Raw genomic sequence first — 22,513 nt, forward strand, 5'->3', positions numbered from 1 at the left:
ACCCAAGGACAGTTATTCTGTTCACAGGTTTTTCCAGGCTGTACGTCTCCATGCCTCGTAAGGTTGCCAAGATTTCCCAAGCCTTCCTCTTTCTGTTTGCTCTTGTTTGGAGATTGTCCCTCGTCCATTGTTTCTAGAAATGAACATAGTGTTCTTACTGGGGCAGAAGAAGGTACAGCTACCCATTTCCTCCTTCTGGGGGAAAGCTGTGCACCCGTCTGAGAGTCATCTTGCTTTAATTATTGTAGCAAAGTCAGGTCAACCAGGAATTCTTGGAGCGGCTAATGGGCCCAAGGCTCTCAGGCCTCTGGCCGGCCAGTCGCGGCTCCCGAGAGGGCTCATCTTTGAAAGCCTCACTTGCTTGCCTTGTGTAGATGCTCAAAGCGCCTCAGACAGAGCGTGAACTGCCCTTTATCTTTCTCACATCTGGACAGGCCGATAGTTCGCTTCTTTATCACCTGTCGCATGCTGCGTTATCTGAAAGCTCTTTCTAACCTGGAGCAGCCCAGTGGGTCGTTTTAAAACGAAAACCTCACACCATCTTTGGAGACAGTGCTGCCTTTTGAACACAGCCACCGACTGGATTGTTTTTGTGCTCCTGTGCTGTGTCTTTTTCACCCTATAAAGAAATCTATTGACTCACTTCCTTTTACTCCTCTCCCCCACCTTCCACATCCCATGCACATATGTAAATAAATTTTCTAATTTGACAGGCTGTGGAGGTAAACTTCAATTTTAATCTATTTCTGTATGAAACCCTAAGATGCTGAGAGTTGCTCTCTTCCCTATAATATGCTGATAACTTGTTTAAAAATAACACTGGAATGCTCCTCCCCCACCCCGACCCCTGCCCCCCAGTTTTAGGCAAGGTTGAGAAACTGGTCTCTACCTGATGATGCAGTAATGTGTGTGTGTGTGTGTGTGTGCGCGCGCGCGTGTGCGTATTATATAGCCCATAAATGCTAGAGTGTCCTTGTAGTTCTTGAAGTACAAGTGTAGACCCCCCTTCAGATTTCAGGCACAGGGAATGTGTGTACCCCCAGGCTCTAAAACAGGGTCTGATGTTTATTGCGCACCGCTGTCAGGTGTAACTTGTGATTTTTGTGGACAGGTGTTTGTGTATATTACTTTGTTTTACACTTAACTTTCTTTTACCTTGTGATCCTTATGATTCTCCCATTTCCTCTTCAAAGGCCAAAGGGTGAATTATCATATAACATCATTGGGTTCCTTATTTCCTTTTCCATTTCCTGCTCCATTCTCAGAAACCCCTTTCCCAAATCGCCTCTCCCCACAGACCAGGTTTAATACATTGCTCATTGTTCAGTGATGCTGAAATATTCTGTCCTGAATAGAGTTTGATGATGCGCACATGAGCCTCTGAAAATTTTTTAGTGGTATAGTCTCGAGTTATCAAAAGTTAGACATATTTGAGGAATGTTACCAAATCATGTAAATTCCTTTTAATACAAAAGCAGTGCATTGCAGAGGAGGGAAAACTCATTTAAAATCAGGTCCTCAAGCCTTAACTATTAGGCTATTAGAATGTCAATGCAGTACCTTGATTGTAAAGTCTAGATGCTAGGCTTTGTGTCAGTCAGCTTAAGCTAAGTTATGTTGCAGTAACAAACAACCCCTGATTTAGTGGATTTTTACGTGGTGGTTTAAATTAAACATCTGTTGTGGTTCAACTTCAGCTCTGCTTTGGATCATACTCATTTCGGGGCTCAGGCTTTTCTTCCCACGGTGATAAAGGAGGACCGTGGTGCTTGCCAACAGGGATTCTTCCTTTGCTCCCCATCTCTCACTATTCAGTTCTTCTTTCCATGCCATGCGTCAGTTGATACTTCATTGTCTTAATCAAACATCCCTGTAGTTTTATCTTTACTTGTGCTGAAGGCATCATGAGACTAGAACAGTATAATTTTAAAAGCATCTTTTATGGACAAAAAAAAATAATAAAATGAGGAGGAAAAATGAAATACAACTGGAATTTTGAAGACTGTTCTATACACCCAAATATAATTCTCTACTTTACTGCTTTATTTTGGCTACTGATGTGCCCACACACTCCTAGTTTGACTTAAAACACACTCATTTTTGAGTGACTAAAAAGGTTTGTCAGTGTAGAAACATTTGAAATCCTAACCACATCCCCAACAACTTAGAGAAATTTGTGTTTACGGCCACCTATATGTAGAGAATTCTCTGAGATAAGACTAGTCTCTCAGAATATGCTGTAAAAAGACCCCAAGGAGAGATTTTATACCCTTTTAAGAATGTAATGCTTCCCATAAGGATGCTGGAGTGATTTCATGTAACAGTGTCTTACTTCCTTAAATGATGAAGAAACAAACTGAAATGAAAAATTGGCATGACAGTTATTAGTAAGGATCTATTTTTCTGCCAGTCTTTTTGCAGAGTATTATTTCTGCATTAAAGTTAAACTTGTCCTGAATATTAAACTGTTCTCAGACCCAGTGTACGGAACTCGGCCATACGAGCGTCAGACATTTCTAATAGGAGCAGAGTCTGTGTTGTGGGCACCATGAATTGTGACAGTGCAGCAGAGTCATCAGTGTGTTAAAGCAGCTTACTCATTTGTAACACATGTCTTTGAGTTTATGGTAGTCTTTTCTAGTAACATGTTAAGCAGCCATAAGAATTTTTTGGAAGCAATTCTTGGTCCAAATGTCTTGAGTTCATGGTAGTAAAGAGGCACAGAAGACACTTAACAATTTTCTGTAAATTTAATTGCTACGTAGAAATGATTATGTCTAGAGGAGAGAATACTATATATGTTTTATTATCCATCAGTTTATTTTTTAATAGTGCTGTGCTTTGTACAAGACAATTATTTTTGATAGTTTCTGTAATTAATGTTTAATTGTATTTCATTATCCTCGTTTTACTGTCTTACCTTGATGAAAATCTAAGCGTTTCTCAACACTCTACTTCCGCACAGTATTTTGTGTGGATGTACTATTACCTTGCTAACGTTTCTACAAAGTTTCAAATTTATGCATATGTAAGTCCTCACTTAACTGGAGAAACATATGAAATCCATCTTTTCTTTAAGTTGTATGTCAGAGTAGTCCTAAAATGTGACTAAAAATAGAAAAACCTAAGCAATGCATTCTATGCATAATTAATCAGAATGGCAAATTATTAATTTAGTGGGTATTTTTGGGTACCACAGCATTTTAATTTTCCTGTTAATATGATGCCAAATGTCTACAAAATGACATCACTCACCCACTCTGAATAAGACTTATTCTTAGGGGTCTTTTGTTTGTTTCCTCTCGTGATAAAGAATATGCATCTGTTCACATTCCCCAAACACCCTGCAGTTAGTGTGCACGGCCGGGCGATACACCTTTAAGCACAGGTGCTCTGTAGGTGCAAGTGTGTGTTGCGTTTCCATGGCGACTCCCCCGGTTGTGTGGCTGAGCGTGGGTTTTCTCCTTCCGTGGACTGTTATCGATGGGCGGATGAGAGAAGCCCCAGGGAGGTGGGCTGGACAGTTGGAGCTGCGAGGAGGGAAGCCCAGCTCCTCCCTGGATCTACCCACACCATCCTTCCCTCTCCATCCCACGTTTGCAGCCTGCCGTGTTGGCTCTACAATTCTCACCATCTATCACTTCGTCTCTCATTTTCACAGAATCTTCCTGCTTATTTTTAACAACATATTTTTTTCTCCTCTTCTGTATAAAAATATAAAACAGCCCAAGACAAGCTATTACAATATAATTTTCTCAGCTCATTGGCTTGTGTCTTCTGTCCAGGATGAAAGAATGCATTTTGCTGAATTTGAGAAGTTTCAGCTAAAAAATGCTCAATCTTTTAAGTCTAGTAGTTTGGACATAGAAGGATTTAAAATTAATCAGAAAGGACTTTTATGGTTAAATGGCACATCTTCATATTTGCAAATTTAATTTATCATTTTTCTAAAGAAGGCAAGGAAAATTAACAGTTTTTGAGTGAGTCTGCACTAAGCATTTTCTCAAATGTGTCTTCTTTCATTACTCCAGAAACCTTGGGAGTGAGGGGTTATCATCTCCATTTTTTTAAAGTGGAGGAAACTGAGGTTTAAAGATGTCAGACAAACGGACTCGAGTCATGCAGCTGCTAAGAGGCCCAGGTGGCATTTGAAGCCTGTCCCAGGCCCCCACCCCACCCCCAAATCCCACAGCCTGTAAATGTGGCTGTGCCCCTGCAGTTCCTTCAGTAGAGAACGTTGGCAGATTTCAGGGCAAGGAAATGGGTGTTTTTGTTTTTGTTTTTTTGGTATCCAAGGCTCTAGCATGTTGCTTGAAGTTCCCAATAAGGACCAACACTTATTTAGCACTTACTGGGCACCAGGCACTATTTTAAGCCCTTTGCATGTTGTGTCTTGTTTAATGCTCTCACTGACTCTTTTGAGTAAGGAGAGTGCTGTTATTACCTCCGATTTACAGGTGAGGAAACTGAAGCAGGCTCACCTGAGTCATGCAGCCAGTAAGTCGGAGAGCTGCCTGCTCTCTGGAGCCGGGTCCTGGCTGCTGGAGCCCGGCCGCCTGTCCTGAGCCAGCCCCGTGATGAGGGGACAGACAGACCTGGTGAAGGAGGACGTGTGGTGTGAGAGAGCGTCTGCAGTTGGACCCTTTTTAGTCAGACATTGTCTAGTTCAGAGGGGATTTTTAATGTATCACCTATTTTCCTAATAAAGCTTAGAAATAATAACACACAGGACTGGGAAATCGGGGAAGGAGGGAAAGGTAAAAGCAGACACAGGAGGGCAGGCCAAGGCGAGGCATGTGGGGTGGGGGTGATCGGGCAGCAGGAAACAGGGAGGCTTTGGAAATTTGGAAAGCAGAGGAACTTTTTTGAAGTAGAAAAAGAGAAACCAAACTCAACTCTTGCTCACTGAACAAGGCAGCTGAGCGTCTCATTGTTTATCCTGCTTCTCCCAACACTCTCAGAAAATGCAGTCACTTCCAGGGTTGCAGGGAGGAGCAAAACGTCCTTGTGATGTGAAGGTATTTATTAATGAACTGACTCCTATCCTACCAGACAGGTTTTTGGTCTCTCATTAATGGATGTTGTAAATTTCAGTAAATCTCATTTTGGAAATTTGAAGTGCAAGTCTTATAAAAACAGGAGATTTCATGGATGTCAATGAAAATGTTGTTAGAGAACTGCTTGAGTCACATGCCATTGATAAACGAGCATCTGACAGTTAGCTTAATGATGTGGGAGGTTATTTCAAAAAAGAGAAACCCTTGAAAGAATCAGGGAAACCCTCACTTATCTTTGTAAGAACGATCTACTCTATGATTGTGCCACAAAAGCCAGAAAGGTATTCACAAGGTCAATCAGACAATTTTTGTCAGAAAAAAAGTATTTTGGAGAATCATTATGACTCAATTCATTCTGTAAGAATGAGTGTACATTTACAATTATAACAAAAATTTTAGGCTTTAAGTAAATTGTCTTCCTTATTTTTAGATGAAATAAATACTATTTAATGTAGAGCTTAGGTCTCCATTTTTGGTGGGTTCATTTAAATTGGCCCCTTTGGGACACCAAATCAAATAATAAGGTGCACATGTGTGTGTGTGCACAGAGGTTCAGATAACCATATTTTTATCTGATTTCTTGAACATGAGTTTTCTCTCTGAAAATTAGATTTTATTTGCCTTCAAGACCAGCGCATGTTCTTAAACTTTTCAGTAGTTTGCCACGATACCTGGAGGGCAGGAAACATATAACTAATAAACTGTTTAATGTTAACATATCAATATCTGAGTCTGATTCTCCTTTTGTAATTATGCATAGTAGGTGTTTAAGAATTATTTACTAAATGGATGGATACATTTTCCACCTACTGAATTCCAAGTTGCTATTGGAATGGTAAAACCTGCCTTTTTTGTCTTGGGATTGTAAGATAAAATGAGTTCATGGATAAGATAGTTCATTGAAAAAGAAAAAACCCACAAATTTTTTTTAGGACATATTCTCATTATTATTATTACCGTGATAATTCATTTGTAGAACAAACATTTTAATGCCCTACCATGCTCCTGGCCCTGGGAAACAGAATATAGCCAATTTATATCCCTTTTGTCACACAGAATATTCAGAATCAAAACTTATTTTCATTCTCCCTCTCCTGCAATCCCTGTCATATATTCAGCCACATGCCCACTCCCCTCTAACTTGTTCCCCCCTCATTTTTGCCAGGTTAAAAGAAAAAATCTCTAGGAAACCAACTATTGCTGACAGGGCGATGCAGGAATGAGACACGGACACAAAGCTAAGAGTTAAGGGAGCAGGGGGCCCACTGCATCTCGTGCTAAGTGGACGCCAATGCACTCTTGCTCCAGCTATTTATTTCAGAAGATCACGTGTATATGCTACAGGTCCTCAGGCTCGGGAGAGCCCGCCAGATACCTATGTTTACATCAGGTGTATACAATCTAGGTTTAAGGCAACGGTAGTCACAAGACACACATCTTTACAGGGCGGGCCTGCATGGCATTCTATGCAGGCCTGGGGCTCAGCGTTCTAAGCCACCACCCCAGATATGCCTCAGGCAACATGGAAGACAGTTTCCCACACCCAACCACAGACACAGAAATACTTGTTTAAGGAAGGAGTAGAGATCTAATCTATTTCTTCTTACTGTTATATTTTCTGCATGATTAATCATGTAATTATTTATCAAAACTGAATTGATGTAGTTGCACATGTAATTAAGATTTAGCAAATCACTTTGCTAGTAATATTTTGTCATCTGTCTCTTACAAATCAAATTTCTTATGTTAGAGATTTGATTTTTTATTTTATGTGTAATCACCATGGAACATGTATCAGATGACGTGCTTTTCTAAAGTACCCAGGAAGAGTGAAAAGTATCATTTCATGGTTATTGTGTGATAATGTGAAAAGACATTTTATTCCATTGTTTGATCTTTGAAACACTGTTTTGAGGTGGGGAAGGCATATTTAGAAGTCTAAGAGTGCTTAGGACACCCGTACACCAAAAAGGTTTCATTCATTTCCTAAAACGTTCATCTTTCCTCCCATGTTTCAACGGGAAACAAAAGGAAACAAATGTTTTACTTAAGGAGATGGAAACAAATAAATAAATAAGACAGTTGAGATACATAAATGTAAGCGGCAATAAAACATTCTAACTGGAGGTGTTAAGTGCTTTTATGTGTAGTATTTCACTTGACTCTTGACAGAACCGACAGGGACTCGGCAGCCTGCATAACGTGCTCAAGGTCACTCTTGAAAAGGGCAGAGCTGGAATTTAAATCCTGAGCTGTGCTGATGCCCAAAATCCTGGGCTTGCCGCCCCTGCGTGCCTCCTAAGGGAAGTAGAAACTATGCAAAGTTTCAAATCTGTTTCCTGAAACCAGAACGAATAGGAGCTTAGTTGACAATACTGTTGGCAGCTTAAACAAAGGTCCTCTGTTGCCTTTACTTTTATTTTTCCAACTAAAATTATATTCAGGAGGGATTCAATTGAGGACACGTCTAGGGGTCTTTCCTGGAATTCGTGACGCTCTAGTTGGGAAGTTTGGACAGCATCAAGAGCCAGTGGTGTAGAAGACACAGTGTTTTGTTTGTTTTTTTTTTTGCAGAATTCTGTTAGTTGTTAGATGTTTTCCTGTGTGAGGTGCTGGTTTGCGGTGAGAGGAGGCTGCACTTGTCTAGAGTCTGCCTTGGACTTCCTAGGCCCTGTCTTTAGGACTTGCATTCTCAGAATTAGGCAGGGAGGCTCATTTGGGGACGGGGAGAATCTCTGAGAAGGTTATGGGGCTTCAGGGCAAGCATGTGTCCTTTTACTGGAAGCCCTTGCTGTCTACTAATCTCCTTTGACTTTTCCTGTTCCAAATGCAATATGATAGAATAAAGTAGCAAAGAAAATTATTCATGCAGTTTGCACATAAGGCCAAGTGAGGCCCTCCAACTGTGCTGCAGAATGAAAATTCTTACCAGGGCAGGTTTGTGGAACTTGAGGCAGCATGGAGAACCGTTGCACGATTTAAGTGTATGATTCTACCCAAACTGCAGTTCCATGAAGGGTAGCAGCAAGTGAACTCTGCAGACAGAGAGCTGGCAGGCCTGGCTCCAGGGTGGAGGTGGGTACAGGCAGTCACGACAAGCCTCTAGCCTCACAGAGAGCTGTGATGCCAGCCCAGACCGATGACCTGCCTGTATGGAAGCATCTCCTTCATCCAGACTGCAGTTGGGGAGGGAAGTCAACCAACCTGCATGAGAGCAGAGACTGAATTATAGAGAGGACTAGCAAAGTAATTTGGTTTTATTGCTCCTAAGCGCAATTATCTTGGGCTCCTTGCTTTAAAATGTTCAGCAACTCCCTCTGGACTGTCAGAATCGGAAGGCCTTGTCTTGGCTGCAGGGTGACTCATGCCACGTGTGCTTCTTCTCCATTTTATCCTCCCCAGCCCCTCTTTAGTTCCCTGGTGCTGAAAAACGGACACTTTGGTGTTCCCATGTGCCCTCGCACCATGTGCCCCTCGTGACGTGCTTTCCCACCTCTCCTGAGATGATTTCCAACCTGCCCCCATCTCCGTGTGTCCAGATCCGTGCATTCCTCACGCTGCTCCTAAATGCCTCCTTTTTCACCTCCTGGGTTAGCTGCAGTCTCGCTTCCTGTGACATCTCAAAGCATGTCTCCACTTTTCAACTTTATATTCCATTCATGTAGACATGGTATTCATCTTTATATTCCATTATAGAACCTAATATAGGGCTTTGCCCAGAACAGGTATTGAATAAATATTTACTTAATGTATGACTAAACCAATAATATATGCACTTGCATGCAATGAACAAAATGTTGCCAAATAGAAGCCCAGAAGTGACATCTTTTAATAATGATCATTTTATCTAGAATGCAAGGCCCTTTGGGCGAAGACATAGAGTCAGTGCCTTAATGGTTTGTAATTAGTTTGTTAATTATTTGTATTATAATTGGGGATTTGAAAGCGCCTGAAACATTTCAGCCTCTTAAGTAGGTTAAGTGTGATCTATCTGTATTCCAATCTCTTGGTGCCTTTATTTCTTTAACCCCCTTTTATGTAAGTGGTGAAGATGTAAACTTTGGCCTAATTCCTATTCATTTATTATTGATTTCAAATTAGGGTGGCCCAAATTAATTTGCTGTCCTCCACTCTTGAAAACTGTCAGGCTGCCGGGGAAGTTCATGTCCTGGTTTCACCTTCTCTGCTTCTTGCAGACGCCAGGAAGGATGCTTGTCCATCCTGCTGTCCTTTACCTGGTCTCAGGTGCACTGTCGCTACCTGCCTGGTTTCCCTGGCAGGTCCAGCCTCTTCAGGTAGAGGCTCTGTATCTTAGGTACAGGGCCTCGAGGAGCACTGCACAAGTGAGACACATTCTTGAATTTAATTTTCTATGAAACATTTAGAAAATCCATCAAATAGGTCACTGAAGAATTCCTATCTATTCAAAATCTGGTTAATTGGCTTTGCACGTAAACAGTCACTTATACACCCTCACTCAGCAAGGATGATTTGAATGGTCCCCAGACTGCTGCTGGTGCTTGGTGGGTTCCTGTGGCACGTGTCCTTTGCAGTTTCCCTCTTAGGGAGTGAGTGGTTGGTAAGATTTTTGTTGACAGCCTGTGCTTCTCTAGCACCGAGCATTGTCCACAAATGTGGCTTACTTTCTGGGGATAAGGCTGCTATAACAATTATTTAACCCAGAGTTTAGAGCTGAGCCATCTGTAGAAATCCCTATTGATTATGTGATAAAGGCAGCATGAAGCTGTGTGAAGGAACATCGTTTTGCATAACGTGGATCACATCCAGTTTCCCCATGATGGGGAAGAGGATGGAGAGTTCCCCAGCAGGGAGCAAAAATTGAGGAAATGGAAAAGTCGCCTTCCTGAAAGGAGAAAAGGGCCTGGCCCAATGAGACCTTCGGGTGTGTACCTCCAGGAGGTCCTGGCATGGCCCCTGGCTTCCTGGGTGGGAAGGTACAATGGGAACCGAGAAAGTCTTCAAGAAAAGTGTAAAAGCTCACTTCACAGTTCCACTAGTCTTGTGGTTTTACCTGGGCCAAGAATAAGATGGTTCTCTCCCCTTGTTTGGATAATTAGTCATGTAGAGACATATGCATTTGTATCTTTTACATGCCTGATTTTGTCTGCACAAGGGAGAAGGAGGCACTGCTGTTTAGAAGAGTAGAATTTCCAAGGTAATTTTGAATCAAAGCATGCTCATTCTCAGGAACCGCATTGGTTTTCCAGTGACCTGCTCTGCTAGTTCGTCTCTGTCAGCCCTTATCATCCTGCACTGAGAGTACTCCTTTAGGTTCTCCCTCTCTGAGGATGTGGCATCCTGGGGAGCGGGGTCAAGACCTTCATTATCCCAGCTTTGATGCCGCAGGGGTCCAGTAGGTGCAGACTTCTTAAATGGTTGAAGCCTGGTCAGGAGTCACAGATACTCCTTATGGCTCCATTTTCTGTAGGTCTGTTTTAAAAAAATCCAATACTCATGTAAGTTCTATTTCTTTTTGTAATTGAATGCAAAATAAGGTACATTTTAGATTCTGATGATTACGTCTTTGCTTGAAAAAGAAAGCTCTCTGTGGGCATGGGCCCTGTGCCCATTGGTTAGGTGTCACTCCTGTTAGAGGGAGACCCCTTGGCCACCTGTCACCCGCAGCCTTGTCTCTTCCTTCTTTGTACCTCCAGGGCCAAGCGTGGTTCATAAAATACATGCGTTGAAGACTCAAGGGCAAAACAAGGTAGTAGAGCATTGTGGACTCTTTCTTGCAATGTAAAATTATTGATCTGTCGAAAATGGAGAGGCTGTGTTTCATTCAGTGCTGGAGCCCCTGGCATTTGGTATGAATTTGCTGAAGATGGGATGCTTTGACCAATCTCCACGTGTCTGAAGAAGTGGGGGTCCAGGTTTTCCATCAGCAACTTTCACGGTCGGCTTGGCCTTAGCTGAGTTTTTATCTAGTCACCCACACCACTTATTAGGGACATTCCTGGATCCAATGTTATTTCCAATAGTGGAAAAGGTAATACATTTAAATAGCTTTAATTTTTCAGTGCAAAATAACCACCGTGTGTCAAAATGGAATGACTGTAATCAACTACAATCCAAGAAACACCCAATTTGGGCAGTTAGAACAAAAAGTCAATATAAATAGCTTATTTTAAACACTAAGAACTCATGGTAGATGGAAGTGGACTCTGTTGACAGCCTAAATTCAGTCTAATCTGATGACCATCCAGACAAGAATTGCAAATAATGACTTTAGTGAGATAAATGATCTATTAGTCCCAGTTTTAAATGAAGTACAAATGTGAGAGAAACACACAAAAGGGAAGACTCCAGAAGAATCCACAAAACTGTGATCAGCTCCCTTATTACTGAAGGACTGTGAACCATGAGCAGAGAGATAAAGGACAACAGATGAGAAATTATTATTCCGTGTTTGACTTTTCTTTTAACCAAGTAGAATTCATTAGCAATATATCACCAGGTAATAATTTGACAATTACCGAGTGTAGTAGATCTATGAAAGGAGAGGAAGGTTCTTCATTAAAATGAGAAAAAATCCTTTGGCTTGATAAAACCTCATTTTTCAGAGGCAAAGAGCTCTTTCTGGGTTGGGAGGAGGGCAGTGTCACATTTTCTTTTACTGATCAAAGGCTCATTGTCCGTTTAACATCACTGTCTATTGGAAATTGGATGTGTTGCCTCCAAAGGCTTCTCAGGATGGGTCAGGAGGCTGACGTGTTTATCATTTCCCGACAGTTAAATATTCCTGACTAAACCGAAAGATTAGGAATGCTACTGTGTTGTGGTGTTCGTCATGAAGCCACTGAAGGGTACTTGGGACTGCAGTGTGTCTGGTGCGTTCCTGCGTGTCCACGGGCCTCGCCTGGTGCTAACTTAGGGTTCCAGAGTGAGGGGTTGCCCTGCATCGATTTCTCTTACCTTTGGTACTCCCTACCGCTTTGAGATACTGGGGCTGTTTCTCCTCGACAATGGCTTGGAATATGGCCAGCAAACTGAGGTACCAGGTAAACCTTGAGTAGGGATCGTGTCTCAGAGAGCTCTCGTGTGGCCGTTGATCTGGGGACAGACTGGGTCTCATTCCTGACAACTGCTTTCGAGGTGGCAGCACTGTTGAAAATGTTCTCCTCCAATCCAGAAGGAGAAGGAGGCATTTCTCTGGTTTTTCCCCAAGTCTCAGAAGAGTGATTCTCAGGAAAGGAAAGTCTGTTGGGAGTGAGGCACAGACAGTGGTGTCACTGAGGCAGAATGAGGGGGTGGGTGGACAGGGAGTTCAGTCTGCTGTGCTCCTTCCTTTGTGAAGATCCCTGTGGCTCGAGAGAGGAGAGGGAACTTGGTTGCAGCTGAGGCCAACTCGGGAAGCTTCTCTTGACTTCTGCCTGCCCCCCATTCAGGGCTGGATGCAGCTTGAGCACCATCCTGCAGCTGGCTACCCTTATCCCTCCTCAGGACCTGTGCACTTGCTGTTGCTTTATAACGACAGAGGAAAGCCCACGTAGATGGGCAGACACCTTGCACACACATCCACACACATCCAGGTTTCCTAATTTAAGAGTCGTTTGCTGCATCAGACAAGTAAATCTGGGGGTAAGTTATCAAGAAATCTAAGATCTCAATGTTTGTTGAGGAGAATTTTTTTCCTAAATTAGCCTGATCTCAGTGTTTGTTGAGGAGAATTTTTTTCCTAAATTAGCCTGATCTCAGTGTTTGTTGAGGAGAATTTTTTTCCTAAATTAGCCTGATCTCAGTGTTTGTTGAGGGGAATTTTTTTCCTAAATTAGCCTTTAGCTCAATACAGTATAACGTCTCCAACTATAATATTAATGTGTTAGGCCCATTAAGTTATCATTAAAAACAAGACTTAATTATAAAGAAACAAAACTTAAATGTAAAAAAACAAGACTTAAATATAAAGCTTTTGTGTATTCTGAAAACCTCAGAGTAACATTATCCCAGTAGAAAACTTAAAACAGTGGAGTTAGCAAAGTAGTTCTTATTACCACCATGAACAAATGAGAGAAATACAGATTTTGCGTTTTACGTTTAAAGCGTTTCATTAATCCCACAGAAGTGGTCAGAATAGCAAATGTTTCAGGAAGCTTAGTTTTAACAAATACCTGTATTTAGTCCTGTGTGGAGTTAAGAGAAATTAAAGAAAATTGTTAGTCTTTACTGAACATGAGATAGCCTTCCAAAAGCTACAGGTAGAGGTTGGATTTTTCATCTTGAGTAATTTGTTTAAACTTGTCACAAATGTTTAAATGCCCCTTCCATGTAGTGTCAGCCAACACTGAAGCAAGTTCTTCAGTGTCCTTCGATAAGGTGACGAGGAGGCTGTGGAAGGCTTTTCTCTCTTGGAAATCTGAGAACGTAGCTGCGATTAGGTGAACTGAGCGTAGGACCTGCTGCCCCACAGTGTCATCAGGAAGGTAAAATGTTATGTAAGTTTATCCTAAGTAAACACTTATGTATATTTTCTAATAGAGAGGAAATGACCAGGTCTCAAGTAAATGAATGCTCTGCGTGACACTGCACCTGTGTTTTACAGAGGACAAAGATCAAAACTTGGTGGTCCTTACCAGGCCACTTAGGAAAAGTCGATCAAGCTCACATCTTGCTTGTGCTGTTAATCCTTCGGATTTCTCATCACGCTTCACCGTATAACAACATTATTAGTGTTTCTAGTTACTGTGCGCCAATGCTATTTTAAACACTTTGCATGTATTAACTCAGTGAATCCCCACTGCAACGCTGTTGAGTAGAGACTCGCACGGTGTGTGTTTCACAGATGATAGCTCAGAGAACACACCCACAGCCACAAGGCTGCTTGTACGCATGTCTTTCTTGCCTGTGAATTTTCCTTGAAGATAGGGCTGGTATGATTCCCCTTTTGTAAGTGCCCAGTGACTGTTTTCTGAATGAATGGTAGCGGCTCCTGTTCTGAGCAGCTGCTGCATGTTAGGGATGGGGTTGGCACTCCCATCTTCACCGTGCTCTAAGGAGGGTAGGTATTTTAACTGTTGTGGAGGCTCTGAAAAGTTAAGGAACCTGGGCAAGGTTATGGAACTCCAGATGATGGAGCCAGGGGCCCCATTTAGGTCTTTGTGATTCCTGAATGACTGCTACAATTTACCAGGTATTAAAAGGATAAAGCCAATATTAAAGTATAATTGGCTCTAAAAATACGTAAATGACCAGTTACTTTCTCTTTATTTTCTTTTGCATGTTATCCAGGGACCCATATCCTGGCTATTTGAGGGCAGTCTCCCCTATTACAACCACCTCCACACCTCCCAAATGCTCCCCTGTTTGTTAGGCCATGTGTCACTGGACTTAGGATTCTTACCTGAAGTCTAAAACTGTTCTCTAATCTTTTTCTATTAAGAACCCTCCAATTCACTTAAATTCTGCAGCCTTTACCTATGTATGTCCTTTGTATGCTGACCTCCCAGAGATCCCTGTGTTGCCCTCAGCTTCTTCCTTTCTCTCCCAGCCTTGCAACCTGGGACATCACTGGTTCCAATGCCTGTCCATCAAGAAAGACCCTGTGGTTTTGTCCTCTTCTCTTCTTCAGTATTAATAATCATTTTTAAATGTTATTTTCTGTCTCTTTGGACCCAAGAAAGAACCTTAGATGGCCTCAGATTTCATTTGGATGTCTGAAGGCTGCCCTTCCTGATCTGATGACACTGATCACAGATTATGCTACAGTCAGACCCAACCCTGGCTAGAGTTTGGACTGGGGGAAGAAAATTCATGCCAGCAATTATGGAAGTAAGAAACCTTTTTTTTTTTGTTTGATGAAGGCCATTAGTACTGCCAAAGTCTGTGTGTTCTTCATACATGTAGTAATGTCTACCCATGAATGTGTATCTCCAAACAAATTGAATGTGCCCTAATTTCTTTCTCCTCCCTGGAGACTTTGGAGTTTAAAGTTGGACATTGTTCTTTTAGTATTGCACAATTCCTCCTTGGTGTTCTTAAAAATTAGAAGGCAAAGTTGTAGCCTATAACCTCTAAACACGTGGGCCCAAGAGGCATTTCCTTCCATCTGTGTAGGAATGTATGTGGCTGCGACAGAGGAAAGGAAAGCCTTTATTCTGTAACCCTCTTAGACGTCTCCCTGACACTCAGCTGTGCTGTCCCTTCAGTCCTGGGTGGTCTAATTAGGGCAACACCTCGCATCCGAACAGGCCAGTTGGTGACACTCAGCACATGACGTTGTTGGGAAACGAACCTCTAGGTCTCCTTAGGATCTGCCCTTGCCACCGGAGGCCACTGTGGCTTCTAGTCCAGCACCTTGTGGCTGAGCTGTCAGGAATCTTTCCATGCCAGCCAAGTTCGATCCATTTCTCCAAAGACGTCCATCTCTGGGGAGGGGCAGGGAGAAGCTGAGGCAGGGCAAGAAAATGCCTGACAGTGCTGCATCACTTTGCCTACTTGCAAGCATTTTCTTGGAGAATTCTCTCTCTTCTCTCTCTCTCTCTCTCTCTCTCTTGCTCTCTCTCTCTCTCCATCTCCACCTATCTATCTAGGCATCAACGTCAGCCAATTAGTGTGGGTGTTTTTTCTCTTCTGATTTTGAAGTGTAAACAGTGGAGGTGTTCGGGGGGGTTTTGTTTGAATTCAGATTTCTTCTTTCCCACCTCCTTCCATTTCTTCCTTTTGCTTTTACTGAATGATTTGTCATACAATTCCCATGATTAATCTTCTCTTTTGAGGATGAATAACTGGGTTTCTTATCAAAAGACTGTTTGAAGATACATTGTCCCAAGCAGCTATTCTGAGTCACTGAATCCAATACTTCGCTCTCTGAACATCCTTATGTGGAATGAGAAAAACGGAAGGGTGTTCAAACTGTGAGTGTCTTCAGAATAGAGAGTAGTGATCGAGTTTGAGGACAGACCACAGGCCTTTTGATGGCAGCTGTCTGTGGGGTCCTTGGATCTCAGGAACCACCTGGCCATCCATGGCAGCCTAAGATTGTAGCCCTAGTTGGGGACGGCCTTCCATCTTTGGGGAGTCTGTGTTTTTGATCCCTTTCTTTCCAAACTGTACACACTAGTGTACCAAGAATGTGTCTGCTCAGTGGGGTTCATGAGGTTTACTCTCACTACTTTAATATTTCAAAGTTCCTTAAAGAAAATGCCTGCTTCCTTCTCCCCCACTTAGTCTTCTAAACTGCCTGTTAAATATTTGTGGAATGAATGGATGAATGAGAATAATGGCCACAGATAACCCCTTTGGCTAAGTATAATAAGAAAGAGTTCTTCAAAAAGCAGCACATGCCAACGTCCAGTATGTGTAGGTTGGAGATAACTCCTGGGTTGCATCTCGTGTTGCAAGGCCAGTTGATTGCTGCAATGAGCCCCGTGTGGAGAATGGATTCCAGGGTGACCTCGTGGCTATGGAGGAATGAGCGCCAGGTGCTGGGAGGCACTGGTGGCAGCAGGGACTTGTCATCCTTGTTTTAATGCTAAACATCAGGTCAGCTCCCCTTTTCAGACATACATAGGTGTTGAGGTGTTAGGGGCTCCTAAATACATCCCTCTCTTCCCCTCATGAATTAAGAACTAATTGAAAAATAAGACATCAGTGACAGTCAAACGTAGGCTGAAACCTCAGCTTAGTACTCATTAAACAGAGTAGAGAAGGTGGCCTTCCATCTGTGTTTCTTCTTCCCAGAACCAAATATTCTTAGGGCAGTTCTCTTGAAATGCTGAACAACTGCAGGTTCTCCTGCGGGGCCAATCCTGTCTGGGTAAAGTGAGAAGAGGGGAAAACAGTAACCAGTTATCTGGGAACATCTATCCTAATGCAAGTTGTTTAGGAAGTGCGTCTGTGTCTATTCTCTCATTCTCCAGGTCCCAAGCAGCCTTCCCTGATGGGGTTTGGTCCCAGGCACCCTTTTCTCTACCATGTCGTTGCAGATTTTGAAGGACATTTCTTCCCTTTCCTTACCCCACTTTTCTGCCTCCCTGAGAGGAGATTTGCTTTAACTTTTGTCAGCTGCCTCAGAGGCACGTGAGGAGATATGCTGTGCAGCACCACTGAGGCCCTGTCGGCCTGTCTTGTGTTTTAGGGAATGACCCTTGTATCCGTTTTTGTGCTGAGGTATGGGGGTGGCAAGGACATCTTCTCAGACACTTTTTGATGTTCAGAGCTTTATAGAAATGTATATAACATTCACCTTCTAAACCTGAAAATGCCTAATGGATAGGTCAGTGTCAAATGTAAACTCATAGGACTTAGAGATCTCATACTCGATCTGGAAATCACTATCTAGAAACTGTCACCTCGGTGGTGCGGTGGGAAGAGGTATCAGGGGTCTGAGTTCAAGCCCAGCTTGGCTTCTGATGGGCTGGCTTTGGGCAATGCTTCCTGCTCCTTACTCACCTTATTGTTTCCTATGTGAGAGCCCTGTCGGTTCTTTCTGCTGTCAGCCTCAACTCTTGTAGAGAAAGGAGTGGTCAACCCAGAGAAGTTAGCAAACCTGTGCTGCACAGTGGCCCCTTCGCGGCCGGGACTCCAGCACTGTAGGGTGCTCGAATGGGGTTGGCGCAGCCTGGCCTAAACGTCTCCAGGCACCTGTAGTTGTCTGGTCTACCAGCCTTCCAGTCCCACGTTTAAGAGATTCTTTCAAATATCTAACCCAAATACCACCAATCTAGTTTAAGCTTGTCCTCAAAGGAACTCTTTCCACCTAATCCCAAGCCCTTTAGTTTTCATAATGTTGGGTTGTCAGAAAAAGCTCTTGGGTAAAATGTGTCACTAATGGGATACGGCTCAGATGTCTTCCCCACTTTCTTCATTCCTTCAGGCTCCTTTCTGGAAATCTGTTTTTTTTATGAACATATATATTTATTATCTGACAAATACATCCAGTTTTCCTTTCTATGAAATCACTTCACTGCAGTGAAACTTCTAGGAGCATATCTCTCATCATTAAAAAATCCACCTTGTTGGAATGAGTATGATCAGACGTAGAGCAAGATCTGTAAAGCACGGTGAAAAGTTAACTGGAAACTGGTCACCTGAGAAGTCCACAGGGTCACGTGGAAGGTGTTCACCTTGCTGCCTCCGGCTGACCTTGAAGCCCTTGAAGCCCTTGAACTTGCGCCTTCTCATCCCAGGAGTGTGGAGCCCGCGTCGAGGCGCATCGTCAACCTGCCGGCACAGGTGAATTCCAGTTGCCATCCCCATGCTCAGCATCTTCCCGTTCGGCTGAACAGGCAGATGAAGGTAACACAGCTGCAGTGGAGTCTGGAGGGCGTCATGGAGGGTCAGCCCTGCTTGAGTGGTTCTGAGCACGGTGGTCCGGCTGTGCTGTCGAGTAGAAGGACCCCTCAGTGGTGGCTGCTCCCTCAGATGGCGGGAGGGTGCTCTGTTCCCACAGCTTGATTTCTTTAAGCAGCAAAAATTCTGAAGGGAGGAGCAATATCTTCTGAAAGGCTCTTTCTCGAAGATAAAGAAGAGCAGATGGAGCTTTCCCATCCAGCCACTGGTTGTAGTGTTACATTTAGGAAAATAAACACACCTAATGTTTCTAGTTAGAAAGACGATGCTGTTTAACATCTTGATCTTCAGAGTTCCCCAGGACTGAAGAGGGTGCACATCAACATAACAAACCTTGTGATGCAAATTATTTAAACTTAAAATGTGTTAATATAAATCAAAGCACACACAGAAAAAGTATCACGGTGGTCTCTAAACAGTGCCCCATAAATAACTATGGTTTTAAATACTCAACAAAATGAAGAAAAAGAAATGAACCTGTCAGTATTCCTCCATAACTTTAATTAGTGCTCTGAGCCTGGTTCCGCCAGATTTATACCCAGAGAGGCCCGGTTTATTTTTGGCTATACAGATTAATACTTTTCTCTCCTTCGAAAAGGAACTGTATGCTTTGGCTTCCTTAGGGTGCCAGGGACCGAGAGCTTCATGAAGATGGAGTTTCTAGCTCATTGTTGACGTCTCCAGTGAGTGGTCCAGAGTCAATACCTGTTCAATGAATGGATCACATTTAGGTCCTGATTGATCGTACCCAGGGCATAAACCAATGGGGGAGGGCAGAATGGGACTCCTGTGGTGGCTTGGAGCTGTGTACCCCGGAAAAACATGTTCCTAATGTTAACCCATCACTGTGGGTGTGAACCCATTGTAAATAGGACCTTGTGATGAGGTGACTTCAGTGAAGGTGTGGCCCAGCTCAGTCAGGATGGTTCTTCATCCTATTACTGGAGTCCTTTATAAGCAGAATGACTTTCAGATACATAGAGGGAAAGCCTGGGAAGAAGCTTGAAGTCAACGGAACCCAGAACATCCAGGAGATTTCTCCAAGTGTGTTGCCGTTTGACAGAAAATCCAAGGACCCAGGATTGCCAGCAGCCAAACCCAGAACACCATAATCTCCAGGGAAAAAGCATTGCCTCATTGATGCTTTGATTTTGGACTTCTCCTTACCTCAAAACTATGAGTCAATAAATTCCTGTTGTTTAAGCCAAGCCCTTGCATGGTATTTATTTTAGCAGCCAGGAAACTACAACAGCAGCATTATATTTATTTCATCATTTTGTTGGCTTTTTTATAAAGCAAACTGATACTAGGATCATGATATTCCAAGATTATTTAACATCTTAAAACTATGATTCATCTACAAGGTCAGGAAATTTAAAAAGCAAAAACTCATTCTGTGACCCTCTTCCCTATGAATTTCAATTTCAAATCTCAGGCCAGTGGTTGCTGGAATTTTTATTATGTAAAAGCTTAGGCAAGTTACTAAATCGTGCCCTAATCTGCTGTGAGATCCATTGTACATGTATGCTTTAAAACAAATTTTACTTCTCAGTTCGCATTCAAGCCTCATAGAAATGGAGCATGTCCTTGAAAACCATAGACTGGAAAATAAATGCATTTGGGCTTGTGTTTTGGAGCTAGCTGCCTTGTTCCCAGTGGTAAACTTAACTTATTAGTGGCTGATTATTAGTCTAAATATGCAAGCCCTTAGGCTAGTATCCTCCCTCCTACCCTAACAGAGGATCTGCATAACAACTATAAGCATTAATCAAAGCTTTGGACTCAAGTCACAGATTGCCTTTGGTCAGAAGCCTGGTTTGTCACAGAGTGCAGAAATGTAGGATTTGTGTAAAAGAGAGAGAGGGAGGGAGAGGATGACAAAGGGAAAGAGAGGGGGGGAGGGATAGAGAGGGACAGGCAGAGAAGAGAGAGGGAGGGGAAGGCTGGGGTGGGGTGGGAGAGGAGGGGAGGGAAGAGATGGTATCTCACCTATCAGAGACTCATCTTCTCCCTTCTCCATACAAGCCCTGGATACATTTAATGTCCACTGGTATAGATGGCTGGTGCCAGGGCTCGGTCTGGAGTGGAGACTGAGGGGCCAGCCTGCAGGTAACAAATCTAAGACACCCCTGACCAGGTGGGGCTCCGGAGCAGGTGTTTCAGGGGCTCATTGTCCTTCGAGTCTACATCTTCACAGGCACTGGCTGGCTTTCCTAGGGGGCTGGATGTTGGTTCAGCTCTGCTTGTCTTCCTGTAAACAGATTGCAATACTGGGGAAGGATGAGTAAGGTTTTACTTCATTCTTCAGATATCATCATTTCTTGGATGAAATGCACAGGGTTTGGGCTAATGGAGCCTGTCCTATAGACCCCACGGTGCATTTCACACTCTCTCAGCCCAGAAGCCAGCATTCCCTCTAAGTTTAGACAGATGCTAGATAAGGTGTGAGTAGTCTCTGTTTAATCCTGAAATTACTCTATCCGTTTTAATATCCTGAGATTTTCTGCTTTCCTGAATTTGAAACATATAAAGAAGCCAGATGCCCATTTTAAAAACTAAAAATTCTAAATGTATAACGTTTACCCCTGGTTCTCCTTCATTAAACATGTCAAAGTTGTTTTAAAATTATGCTGATTATCAGGTATGTTTTGGCATTCAGCCTCTTTAATTGTTTAGGAATTCTATTTTAAATCTACTTTGGTTGTAAAATGTTGTACCAAAACATATTTATTTTAAAATTTATGAATTTATTTTTACTTTATCACACTGTGAACTTGAATTTAAATCAAGTGAAGACAGCTCGATGTGATGTCAGAATATGCTTTGTTCTAAGAAGGCATTTTTGTGTAATAAGATGTGCTTTGAGTGAGTTTTTTTTTTTTTTTTCAGATGATTAATAAGAAAAGTTCAGGGGAACAAGATTCTAGATTCATTTAAAACACACACACACACCCATACATACATTCCACATAAAATACCAAGGTCAACATAAACTTAAACCAAAGAAGATAGCTATTTTCATTGAGAACATAGAGTGCTATATCCTTTCTTCTCCTTGGACTGAGTTGTTGCAGAAGTTTTAACATTAATTTCAACCCTGTAACATAATTAGTTGTGAGTTTTCTCATAATCATGGGAATTTTTACTTTCATTTACCCATGACATTTCTTAAATCATAACCCAAAATGTATCAGACTGATCTAAAATATTTGTGTATTTTTAAAAAAAGGTAGCTTTGATATATAGCATTTAATTCTAAACATTAAGTTTGGCTCCTGAGATGTCTTAACTTGATTTGTCTGTGGCATTTCTGCAGGCTGTTTTATGTGATCGGAATTCTTACAGTCAAAGACAATCGTTGCTCTGAGAGAGTAGTGGGTCTGAGCCACTCTGGACTAACTTGACTGGTTCCTTAGGTTTGAGATGCTAAAATTCTTTGTTGAAATGAATCAAGGTTGAGGCCATTGCAAATGACAGTAGCGTTATGACTTTACCCAGCAAATTGCCAAGACTTACCTGAGCAACGTTATCTTCTTTTCTGGCTTCTCTCTGCATTGCCTGTTGAACAATAGTTGGGCTGATCTTATTTGCCTGAAGCAATATGAGAAAAAGAGTAACCTCACTTAGTTTATGCAGATACAGTTACTGAACTTTTGAAGGAGGATTCTTTTATCAGTCGCTGTCAAATTCCACCTGATACTGGGAAACAAAGTCCAGTTTGTTCTAGTTATATAAATATAGTTAGATGAGTGTGTGCTGTGAGTGACCTATAAATATCAGCCTTCACTGGTGAATATCTACAAGGACAAAGAGCATTAGGGAACTTGTGTTCTAGGACAGATTCCTGTCTCCATGTTGTGTGTACTACAGTGACTTACCTAATGCTATTTGTCTACCACTTTGACGTTTTCATGAAGTTATTTAGCCTTAAACTTTAGTTTCCTTTTCCGTATTAATCCATCCCACAATAACTTTGTGGACTCTGATGCATGAAACAGCCTCCCCCATCTTCTCATGGGCTCTCTGTATACATTCACTGTTTTCTGATTGGAACACTTAGTATTTTTAAGGATTGGGCCACTTGGAGAGGCTCTGGGGCTGGATTTATTTCATACTCATTTGGAAACCTTTGGAAAATTGTTGGA

At 42.4% G+C, this 22,513-nt stretch overlaps 1 protein-coding gene and 1 long non-coding RNA gene across 4 annotated transcripts in view; one reads left to right on the top strand and one right to left on the bottom strand.

Annotated features, from left to right (window-relative positions):
• AFF3 (AF4/FMR2 family member 3) overlaps nucleotides 1-22,513 on the top strand; it is a 524,208-nt gene that overhangs the window by 140,080 nt on the left and 361,615 nt on the right. The gene's annotated exons all lie outside the window — the stretch shown is intronic.
• Nucleotides 18,863-22,049, bottom strand: LOC119512020. 2 transcript variants are annotated; one of them, XR_005212309.1, is made up of 3 exons: nucleotides 21,885-22,049; nucleotides 20,358-20,619; nucleotides 18,863-19,073 (listed from the first exon to the last, which is right to left on the bottom strand). It is a non-coding gene; the product is annotated as an uncharacterized LOC119512020 (long non-coding RNA). The 2 variants fall into 2 exon arrangements; XR_005212308.1 differs by having other exon boundaries at nucleotides 20,358-20,638.

This window comes from Choloepus didactylus, chromosome 17, assembly GCF_015220235.1.
Source record: "Choloepus didactylus isolate mChoDid1 chromosome 17, mChoDid1.pri, whole genome shotgun sequence".
Classification (NCBI taxonomy): Eukaryota; Metazoa; Chordata; class Mammalia; order Pilosa; family Megalonychidae; genus Choloepus; species Choloepus didactylus.